Source organism: Aedes albopictus, chromosome 3 (genome assembly GCF_035046485.1).
Source record: "Aedes albopictus strain Foshan chromosome 3, AalbF5, whole genome shotgun sequence".
NCBI lineage: Eukaryota > Metazoa > Arthropoda > Insecta > Diptera > Culicidae > Aedes > Aedes albopictus.
In genome coordinates, this window is record NC_085138.1 from 372676230 (window position 1) to 372688449 (window position 12220).

General features: G+C 38.2%; 2 protein-coding genes across 4 annotated transcripts in view; one reads left to right on the forward strand and one right to left on the reverse strand.

The window, feature by feature from the left end:
* Positions 1-12220, reverse strand: part of LOC109432273 (xaa-Pro dipeptidase) — a 757159-nt gene that overhangs the window by 237550 nt on the left and 507389 nt on the right. The window lies entirely within an intron of this gene.
* LOC134289600 (xaa-Pro dipeptidase-like) overlaps positions 7-12220 on the forward strand; it is a 131998-nt gene continuing 119784 nt past the window's right edge. The window contains exon 1 of the mRNA XM_062855662.1: positions 7-18. The gene's annotated coding sequence lies outside the window, so the exon portion shown is untranslated. The remainder of the gene's footprint in view (positions 19-12220) is intronic.

Genomic DNA, 12220 nt, shown 5'->3' on the forward strand with positions numbered 1-12220 from the left:
GACTACGTTTTCCGACAGGTGAGTAGTGAGAACAGTTCTAACCTAGGTTCTAACAGAAATTAAATTGCAATGACATTTGTAGAACTAAATTATATATATATTATTTATCTGTATCACCGAGATTTTTAGTCCTAGGCTAGTTCATCTAGGGCGTTTTACTTCCCTTCCGAAGGAAGAACTCACATTTTACGAGTTTGTCGGGAGTGGGATTCGATCCCAGGTTCTCGGCGTGATAGTCAAGTATTCTACACATCACGTCGGGTCCGCTCCACACTAAACTATATGTATATTATATGTATACCATCTTTTGGGACATATATTGCAAGGGGTTTCCAACTAAATTGATTACCTGTCACTACTCAAAAAATTAGTCTGGCTACTCATTGATTACTGTGATTATTATGATTACTTATTGATTACCAAGATTACTATTGATTACTCAAGATTACTATTCATTACTCAAGATTACTACTGATTACTCAGATTACTTGTGAATACCTGATTACTCAGAGAAATCGAAAGTAATCATTAATTACTTGTCTTTAAAAATCTTGTTGGAGACCATTGATGCAGGTTTAAGAGAAACTACTTAAAAAATCTAAACATCATGACAGCTCTGATTGACAAAACTAAATGAGATGATCAATAAGTAATAAATGAGTAGAGTGGTAATTGTTGTAGAATATCTTATTTTTTAGGGAAAATTATTGCACAAATACTTCTTTTTAATTCATTGTTTATTAGCTGATGTAAATTTTACGCAATATTTATGCAAACTCCATGACAATGATTTGCTTAATTTTCCATTCATTATCCCGACATTTAGTACTAAAATTTGGATTAGGATTAGTTTAAGAATTTTGAAAAATGTTATTTCAAAGGTTGTCCCAGATTTGTATGCGTTTCGCAAGGCAGGCAAAGAAAGCCATTCAATTAATAACTGTGGAAGTGCTCAAAGAACACTAAGTTGAAGCGAGGCAGGCCAAGTCCCAGTGGGGACGTCGAGCCATAAAGAAGAAGAAGAAGAAGAACAAAACTTTGGAAAATTTTGTTGCAAGAAATGGAGAAAACAAAAACACAGTTACCCAAAGTTTTGCTCAAACAGCATTAAATTAGGCAAGCAATCATGACAGCCACGCTTTTTGCGTCATTTTATTGCAGAAATGGAGAATTTACCTTCTCACCATTCAAAAATTCAGCTACTTACAACAATCTAGTACTTCACTGATTGCGTCCTATTGGTGGAAATTCGTCCTGTTTTAGGCGCAAAATAAACCAAACATGTTTCTACACGTTTTTCTACACGTGTTTTTAAAAATTGGAATACAAGCTTTGTTAACAATTCAGAGAATAATCATAAAATGTGAAATCATCTATACCTAGAGAAAAGTGTTCTCTTAGTTTAGGAAAATATGCAATAACTAATTGAACCTTAATTCATTTTTATTTTCCATACTATCGCTTCAGTTTTAAAATGTTGGGTGGAAACTGTATTAATATTCTGCAATAGAACATTTATCATTGGGAAATCTGAAAAATACAGATAAAGATCAAAATTAGCTCTTCACGTTTCCATCTGAAACATCCAGAAATCGACAGATCTGAAAATTACTGCTCAAGATCAAAATCAGTTCTTTCACACATTCATCTATAACATCCGAAAATTGTAAGATCTGAAAACTACTGTTCATGATCAAAATTAGTTCTTTTACACACTCATCTACAACACGGCGAGACCAAACCAACACAGCTACCATGAGTCGCAAATACCTTGGAAAACGTAGAACTTGATGCTCTTGTTATCTCCTAATTTCAGATATGAGTCGCAGTGGTAATGTCACTGCTCATAAATCACAAGGTCATAAGTTCGATTCTGGTCGCGGCCATTTTTATTTTTTTTACTCTAATCCATCTGTCAGATATTTTATGATATTAGTTTGATGTGCTACAGCCCAGATCTCCCCAGATATAAGTCTGATCTTATAATATCAAAATGAGATATTATTATGTTCTTTCCCATATACTAATTTTTGATCTTATTGTTGATCTTTTATCTCTTATGTCAAATAAACCAATAGCTTATTATGATCTTGAGTACTTCACTGAGGAATATCAAATGATGATATTGTTTTGATTTTAACTTCTTCTCGGGAAGGCTTTGTTAGCCGAATGCTACAGGCAAGCTGGGCTTACTTAGGGAAACCTTCGAAGCAACTGCTGGAAGAATCCTTGAGTGTACTCCAGGAGGAGTTTTTGAAGGAATTCCTGTAAAAAAATTCTAAAGGGTCTCCTTCAAGAATCTCTTAAAAATGCTCCTGGGGGTGCTCCTGAAGGGAAATACTGGGAGAATCCCTGAAAAAGTTCCTGGAGGAATCCCTGGATAAACTTGTGGAGGAATCACATGAAGTAACTTCATGTGAAACCACAAGGAACTCCTAGAGAAATCACAAGAGGAACTTCAGGTGCAATCGCTGAATGAGCTCATGAGATCCCCGGAAAAAGGCTGTACGATAATGTTTTGCAGAAAACTTCGTTTGTACGGATATGCAGTTTAAAAGACGTTACTGTAAGCGTTGGAGTTTGTTTTTGCGTGTATTATAAAAAAATGGATCGTTCTGAGTATGCTACCAGATGAATCCTTGAGGGAACCACTGAAGAATCCCTGGATCTCCTTAAATAATTCCTGAAAAATGCTCCTGGAGGAGCTCCTGGAAGAATCTCTGAAAAATGCTTCTGGATGAACTCGTGAAAGACTCCAGGAAGAATCCCTGAAAAAGTTCCTGGAAGAATCCCTGGAAGAATCACCGAAGAAATTTCCGGAGAAACTTCAAAATGAACTTCTAGAGAATTCACAAAAGGAGTTTCTGGCGAAATCACTGGATTGAGCTGCATGAGGAGCTGCTGTAGAAATTCGTAACGAAATTCTTAAAGGAATCCTCGTAGAAATTCTTGATGGAATAGCTGGAGAAATCCTTGAACAAAATCCTGGAAAAATCCTTGGAAAAAATCTCTGAGGAACACCTGCAAAAATAGACGAAACTATGATGAACTTCGTGTATGATTCTCTCAAGGAATTCGCTGCACTTTATGGCGAACCCAGCATCCAGAAGGTGGCCAAAGTCAGAAGGATACGATGGGCAGAGCATGTTTCAAGAGTGCCGGACAACAACCCTGCAAAGTTGGTGTTCGTGACAGATCCGGTTGGCACAAGAAGGCGTGAAGCGCAGAGAGCACGATGGGCGGATCAGGTGGAGCATGACTTGACGAGCATCGTGCGTGACCGAGGATGGAGAACGGCAGCCAAGAACCGTGTATTAGGAGAAATATTGTTGATTCAGTTTTGAATTGAATTTGGTGTAATACTAAATAAATTAATGAAGAAACGCTTTATCAAACCCCTGAAGAAATCTCGGAATAACTTGCTGGATAAACCTCTGTAGAAATTGCAATCCTTCAAGAAATTCCAGAAAAAAATCCCTCAAGGAACTCTAGAAAAAGTCCGTAATGGAATTCCTTGAATAAAACTGAATAAACATCTGTTGAAGTTCCTTAAAAATTCTAGGAGAAATTTATAGAAGAAGATCCTGGAGAAAAAGAATACCTAGAGGAATCCAAGAAGTAGCTCCCAAGCAGCTTTTTAGAGAAATCCATGAAGGAGGTCCTGAAGAATTCCCTGGAGGAGTTCTTGGAGAAATCCCTAGAGCAATTCCTGAAAGAACTCATGAAGAAATAGCCGGAATACCTCAAGAATTTCCAGGAAAAATCCTATATAGAATTCTAGGATTAATTTTTAAGGAATTCCTGAAAAAAATCCTGAAGAGTTACCGAAGAAATCCCTGGAGCAGTTCCTGGAAAATCCTTCAAGAAATTCCAGAAGAAATCCATTAAGAAATTCCCGGAGAAGAATTTCTTAGAGGAATCCCAGAGAGAGTTATTGGAGGAGTCCCTAAAGGAAATCCTGAAGAAAACTTTTCAAGGAATTCCAGGAGAAATCCCTCAAGGAACTTCAAATGAAATTCCTCAATGAATTCCAGGAGAACGCTAATGGAATTCCAAGAGAAATTCGCGGATGAATTCCTGAAGGAACAACTGGGGGAGCCCCTGATGAAATCCCTAGAGAAATCAATAAAAAATAACGCGAAGGAATCCTTGAAAAAAATCCTGCTTGAAAGAAATCCTAAATGAATCCCAGAATAAATTCCTGAGTAAATTCCTGAGTAAATTTCTGATGAAATTCCTGGATGAGTTGTAGGAGAACTTTCTGAATGAACCCTAACGTGAATGCACCCCGGAAGAAATCCTTGAAGAACTTCTTGGATGAATAACTGAATAAACTCCTTGAAAAATTGTTGAAAATCCTGGAGGAATCCAAGAAAAAATCCTGGGGAAATCACTACAGAGATATCACTGAATTAACCCTAGTAAAATCTCCTGCCGGAACTTTTGCAGAAATCTCGGAAGGTGTTCCTGGAGGATTTGAAGATTTCCTTCTGGAAAACTACCGCTAGGCGAATGAGCGTTGTTTTTGGCCATGCAGCCAGCTCGCAGTTCTGGAATGCAGTTCTGCAAATTTTAAGGAATCTCTAGAATATTCAATGATTTACTCTCTAACTTGTTCCGACAATTGAGTTTACGCACCAAACACTTACAGCAAAGTTAATATCAGCAAAACGATTTGCTGAATTTTCAGCAAATTTTGCTGGAGTCCAGCACAACTTTGTGCCCTATCAGCGCAAATTGCTGGATGTTTCAGAAAACTGTGCTGAAATTTAGCAATTTATATTGCTGCATGCATTCAGCATGGCAAAATCCCGCAAAATTTGCTGATTAGCTGCAAAAATATTCAGGGTGTAGGGATACTTCCAACTTTATCTTATCCCTTATAGGTCCAATTTCCCTCCTTAGTGGTTTTGGCACAATCATTGCAGCTTGTTGGCAGGACCGAATGTGACAAACTCAAACATAAACGCAGGACGGAACGACGGTTTTAAATTTAAAAACCAAAAGATCAATTTTTATGTTTTACTTGTTAAACGCCGTTTTAATTTTGTTTTGGAATCCGTATGTGTATAAGGAAGGTGTCATTGTGTCATGCACCGCACGATGCTGTAAATCAGTGTATTGAGCTTGTTTTACTCTGCTTTCTCTTACATTTTTGGGAAAATTCTAATTTATTCCCGACTGAAGTGCAGAACAAATGAGTTATTAAACTCGTAAATGTGTAAAAACTTTCGTAGTATTGAATGAAGCTCGTTTGGTTCACCGCACGGCCTTGAAAATTGAAATATTTCCAAATCACCTCAATATCCCCTATTCTTTGCAATTTTTAACATGCATCTTTTCCTGGAGTAGAATGTAATACATAAGAGAAGGACCAGCCATATGTAAAATTACCCTGAGTATCGATGCAAGCTATCTGAACCATCGCAAAGCTCCCGAAACTGAGATATAGCTATTTTACTCCAGTATCCCCTACTGCTTTTCATATTTCTCACGTACACCGTGTCCAATAAATTCTCATACAACATACAAATTTAGAAAATATCATTTTATTTCACACTAGCTGACCCGGCAAACCTTGTATTGCCCATTAAAAAGGTGATTGTGTATTGTTTAACAATTGACAAATGCTACCACACATCAGATGGATTTTATTGTTATGGTTTTTAATTTCGTCTAATCTCATACAAATTTTAGTATTTTCCAAGATTTTCTCCTGTTTATCTACTTCTAAACATAGTCACCCTGAAGACGAATTGAACCGTGCAAAAATCATGCTTTTCTTTCATAATTTAGTTGATTACAATGGCTATTAGGCCGTCCTTTATTTTGCAAAAATTGGAAATTTTTAAGTTTGCTATTGGAAAATGATCGTTTTAGCTAAGAAATGATCCTTTCAAAATTTGATGTGCGTATCTCAAGGCTAAGTGGTCCCTCAAGGGGCTTGAAGTTGTCAACAATTGTATTAATCTAAAAATTAATCTAAAAAAAACATAAAAAAAATTCCATCGAAAAAATACGCTATTATACAAAATGTATGCTTTTAGGACCTTGAAGGGCCAAAAATGTGCTTAGAATTGCGATATCTCTACTCAATTGTGATTTATTGATTAAAAACAATTTAAAAATTAACATTTTTTACGTTTTTTTTAGATCACGAAGGAAACTTATTTTATTTTGCTCAATAACTTAAAAACAAATTGAGATATCGCAATTTTGAGCACAGTTTTGGCCCTTTGGGTTCCTAAAACCGTCGGTTTAACAGAATAGCGATTTTTTTCGTACATAAAAATCATGATTTTTTGGTTCCAATACTATTTTTGACAACTGTACGCCCCTTGAGGGACCACTTATCTTTGAGATACGGACTTCAAATTTTGACGCGATCTTCCTATCTAAAACGATCATTTTCCAACAACGAACTCATAACATTTACAAATTTTGCAAAATCAGGGACAGCATAATGGGAATGCAAACTAATTTGCTTAACTATATTTAAGAATCGAATCCAGAGACCTTCATTTGGGGGCATTGTCTCATTCTTGACTAAGAATGAGATTAGAACATGCTTTTTACTTGAGAAACACACATTTTAACTAATACTTAATTTTCGAACCCACTAAGCAGAATACTCTCTTTTGAATTCAGTGCATTGATATTATGTACCTTTGATTACGCCCTGTAATGCTTGTGCTTTTGCAGATACGCGTGTTTCCAATACCACTTGCAGTCTTCCTCAGTGTTAGTGTCAGTAAGTCGGAGTGTGCGTGTCTGTCAAAGGATAGGTATTGGTGGGCGGAATGAAAAGGTACATTATATTTTTATTATAGTACTTGATTCAACATGTTTTATGTTTTAATTACCCAAACACATTTAAATTTTTATAATAATTTTCATAACAGTGTAATATGAAAGAACAGCCTAATTTTGAAAGAAGGAAAAATCACAGATGATGCAGTTTGGCAGCCAAACCAAATCTTTATCACAGAAACTTATAAGAACAAATCACCCATAGAGTTAACTAACAATCAATCAAATAAAAACCTTTGATGAAAAGTAGTATACATTTAGGATTTACTTATTAGCAGTTTATTTTGTTGCATTTGTAAACATTGGGTCCCCTTTCTAGAAGAAGGAGGGGTCTCACACTACCATAGAAGCATTTTTGTCTTAATAATCCTTCACATGTCATTTTTGGTTTCCTTTTCTTTATTGTATCTCGAGTTACGCACACGGTTGCAAAAATTCCGAAGCTCCCAACGAACGCGAGTTTTTGTTTTTGTCTTTTCACCACACCGCTTCTGACGTTGAAGCCCCTGTCCTTCACGGAGGCAATTGAAAAGAGAATAAAAATTCTCTCGTCGCTCACACTGGGGAGACGGCGAGGTTCAAAAGCAACATTTTTTCTGTGACCGGCACTCAAACGACAAAAATTCACCACGCTTGCTTATGGTGACTTGGTGCATCACAGAATTTTCATAGGAATCATTGACTTTTTAATTTTCAATGATTGTTTGCCTCGCGTTTTTGAAATGATAAAAAACGGGAAATTTTGCAGTCACGCAGTAGAAAAAGTATCATCACACTCACCACGAGTGAGCATATGGGATGATACATTTTCATCCGAATTTGCGCTTTGGTAACTGAGTTTTATCACTTTGAAATTTCGAGCGAGATTTCAATGATGCTGATGACGCACTACGCGTCGTTAAAGCCAATTCATAAATTCATATGAATTTTCGTACCGGTGCATTAGATTAACCTCTCTTATGCCGATCACAGAACCTCATGACGACTAAGGAATTATCGTCCAGTATATTCACTATGGCCACTTCCACGATTGTTTGTCGACCTGGCACCAAACGCTCCCTGATATCCATCCCCTTTTATTAGTCAATCGTTGCACTCGATCCACTCCCGGTCATCTCTGTGACACAACCGCCAAGTAGCTAGCGATTCATCGGGTTTCGGCTGTCTAGTAACGATTTTTCATACTCAAAGTACACCTCCGCTATTAGATATACGTATACAATAAAATGTTCTACGTACTGTAACCTAACGTTAATATCCTAATTAGATTCTATTTGTATGATCGATGCGGGACGATAGGGAGAATTTTTATATACTTTGTTTTTTTTTTTAAACTTTTCATTTGAATTGTGCTTGCGACTTGCGAATGAAATTCAGCAAATGTATAACTGTTGAGTAGCTGTTGAACTCTCGTGTGAATTCGTCTGCTATACTGCAGGAAATTAAGAATGAGGATTGACCAACAATATTGAATGAGTGTGGGGGGGGGGGGGGGGGTATGAGAGCGATCGGCGAACAATCAAGGAAAGTCGTAGTTCTGATGAAAACCACGTTCGAATCGCTTCGAGGCGGAGTACCCACCGAGAAGAATTATCTGGAATATTAAAACACGAACTGCCCGCGAGTGATTACCTGACGCGAGACATGGTGTGAACCGAATATACTCTGCGGCGGATGCGGCACCGCATATATACCCTTTGGATTCCACTGGGACCGCGAACCTCTACAGCATCTACCAGGGTGTCTTCCTTATTGATTCACCGTGTGGTCTGTAATCGCGTGTGGACCTCCGGTCTGTCCCTTAATGGATTGGACCTCTGGACACGACTGTCCTGTCTGGCCAATATCAGCAGAATCGGCCTTTCCAGCAATGGCGACGCCTTTCCGCTACTATCCGGCTGCCGCTGGTGATCCGAGACCTAGTGCCTACTCGTAGATATACGTACTATCGTTGCTAGACCAAGGCCTCTATCCCGTCGAACGATCAATGTCACCAGCTGAAACCAATTTATTCTGTCGAACTTGGCAGTCGGCACACATTGTTGTCATTTCAAATTTGACAATTATTGGGCTCATTGCAGCACCGCACTCTAGATTGGTTTTGTTTGCGCCCGTGTGGAACTTCTCTCTCAGCTCATTTCCGGTTCATTTCTTTGGGAGTCCCCCGTTCAAAAGACCGGAGAGGTCTCACACCAAGCTAAGAACCTTCCCCGGCCTCAACAGTACCCACATACAAAATTTCACACCGATCGGTTCAGTAGTTTCTGAATGCATAGCGGTCAGACCGACAGACAGACAGACAGACAGACAGACAGACAGACAGACAGAAATTCATTTTTATATATATATATATATATATATATATATATATATATATATATATATATATATATATATATATATATAGAATATATAAAAATGAATTTCCGTCTGTCTGTCTGTCTGTCTGTCTGTCTGTCTGACCGCTATGCATTCGGAAACTACTGAACCGATCGGTGTGAAATTTTGTATGTGAGTGCTTTAGGGACCGGGGAAGGTTCTTAGCTTGGTGCGGGACCTCTCCGGTCTCTGGAACGGGGGGCTCCCATACAGATGACTTTGCAGGGGACGTCCCTATGGAGCTGTACGTCAAAAAACACAGTAGGCAGGCAGTACGACGTTTGCCGGGACGGCTATGTGGAATCAACATTTCAAAAATGTTTACGTTTCCACCGCTTAAAAAAAAAAGTTTTCCATTATTTTCCCGTACATCTCGGTACCGGCAGTATTCGTTTAGGTGCCACGGGTCCGATAGTGCCACCACGGAAAGTGGTTCTGCTCAGCAATGAAGCAATGATCGGCCCGGAGCGATTCCTCCTTCACAGTGACCATCAAACGATACGATGGCCACAATCGACCAAAGCCCTGCGAGGGCAATCCACCGCTTCCGAAACCTGCCGAGTTTTAGTGTCTGATTAGGGCCCGATCGCGTTCGAAAAAGCTGTCGACCGTCGTTCGGCATGACGAAGTGGCAAAGTTTATGGAAACCTACTCGAAAGTGCTAAGGTCCAGCATGGATGGTCTGAAGAAAATCAGGAAGGTGAAAAACAAGGCTAAGGCTGCCCAAGGATAAAAGGAATGGTAATCGCTCCATACGGTAAATAATATTGTTGACTTGCATTTGGGCACATTGCTTCTCTGGTCGACCTGGCGGGAAGTATGAAAATCAACTCCCCTTCGACCAACGGAAAGCTTGCAACATTTCACTAGCGTAAGTAGAACCATTTTTTGGAATTCATTAAAACAACCGCAATTGATCTGTTTTACAACATACAAGCAAAATTTAAACCTTTCTAGGCTACGGGTGTCAGTGGCAAAGTCTGTTTGATCAAGGACAAATCAATGAGGACGGACCGGATGTGCCAGTGTCAAGACGCTATCCAGGAGTAATACGAAGTTACCAGCGATCATGGTGTACCACATATTCAATGATGATTGCAAACCACAGGAAGTCCGGACTGAGGATCAATAGCAATAAACAGTACGTTAAGAATAGCCAGACCATGTCGATTATGTTAACGGCCAGCGTATACTGCTTGATTGGATCAAGGATGTCGTAGGTATCGATCCATTACGTAGTGCGCTGCGTAGCATTGAATTCATGGAATCTCGGTGCATTGGGGCACAATATCTAGCCGTTGCTCGGAGAAGCTATTGCATATTGTGAGTATGAAAAATACCAAGTTCCGTTAGTACACATTACCAATATCTTTGATTTGCTTTCATATGTTCAAAGGGTCTTGAATTTTCACACCTGATAAGGCGGGATAATTCATTGCCATCAAATCACATCCTTTTGTCTGGGCTGCGGTTGCGTAAGGTACTTTTGATAAGCCATGTAGGTCTTTCAAAGGAAAATCGTTCAAATAAATTCAACACATAAAACATTAATGTAGACAATCTATACGAGGGGAAATATAGAGACGCTTAAACATTGACCTGGCCTCTATGGGGTTCGGCAACAATTAAGTGCTATCCATTTCTTACATACTTAAGAGGATTTTTCGACTTTTCTACACGAGAACCTGAGCATTTTTGTATGGCGCGTGAGCTTTCTCGAACACCCCCTCCACCCATAAACCCTTACGAAATAAATAGACAACCCCTTATGAGAATATCATATCATATCATATTCATCGAGCCATAAAAGTGACATTATAAAAGGGCCTTATTTTCAAACTTCTTTCGATGATTTATCAAAAAATAACTTATTGTTCTAGAAACTATTTCTTTGACAGGAACTGCTGGCAACTACGAGAATGACACCATAAAATTTTTGATTCGATATTCGCAATATTTGATGAGATATCTATATATATAAAAATGAATTTCCGTCTGTCTGTCTGTCTGTCTGTCTGTCTGTCTGTCTGTCTGTCTGTCTGTCTGTCTGTCTGTCTGTCTTACCGCTATGGATTCGGAAACTACTGAACCGATCGGCGTGAAACTTTGTACGTGGGTACTTTTGGTGAATATAAAAAATAAAAGAGCAAAAATTCGCTATAAAACATCAACAGTTGCCATTGCTACTATCTAAAATTCGATAAAATATAAATGGTCCAAAGCGTTTAAAAGCATCAGTAAACGCTAACGGAAATTTGTCCTTCCATAACTGACATTCCGAATAAAAGATTATGGCGTATGGCGTATGGCGTATGAGATGGCCCAAAAAAGTCTACGTAAATTATAGACAGCGCCTCAGGTAGATTTCTACGAGTTCCATCGCATATTTCCTTCACAAACTTTTCTACAGCGATATTTATAGAAATTCTATCAGAGATTCTTCAATAAATTATTCCAGTTGTTTCTTGTGAAAATTTTCCACATATTCATTCAGAATCTTCCCTACAGGAATTCCTCCATAAATTGTGATTTCGTACAGAAATTCCATCAGGATTTCGCCAACATATAACATTTCTATAAGAAACTTATTTAAACATATTTCCTAGAAATTTCTACAGAAATTCCTTTAGACATATCTTAGTTTTTTTCCACAGATTTTTGAAGACGCTTATCTATGCGTTTTTCAGGTTTCAGGTTCGTGCACAGATTTTTCCGAGAATACTTTTCAATAAATCCTTAACGAATTGATTCAAAGAATTTCTCAGGAAGTTCCCATAAGTTCCTTACAAGGGATTCCCAAGAAGTTTCTCCAGGAAGCTTTTAGAAAATTCTTCCTGTAAGAGTTTTCCAAGGATTTCTTCGGATATTCACCATAGATTTATTCAATTCTACTGAAGATTTCTGCAGAAATTCCTATTAAGTTTCTCTCAAAAATTTCTGCTCGGATTTCTCCTGAAATTCATTTGAGGTAATATTTTTTAACCTTCTTCAGAATTTTAGGGATTGCTTGGTTATTTCAACAAGGGAATTT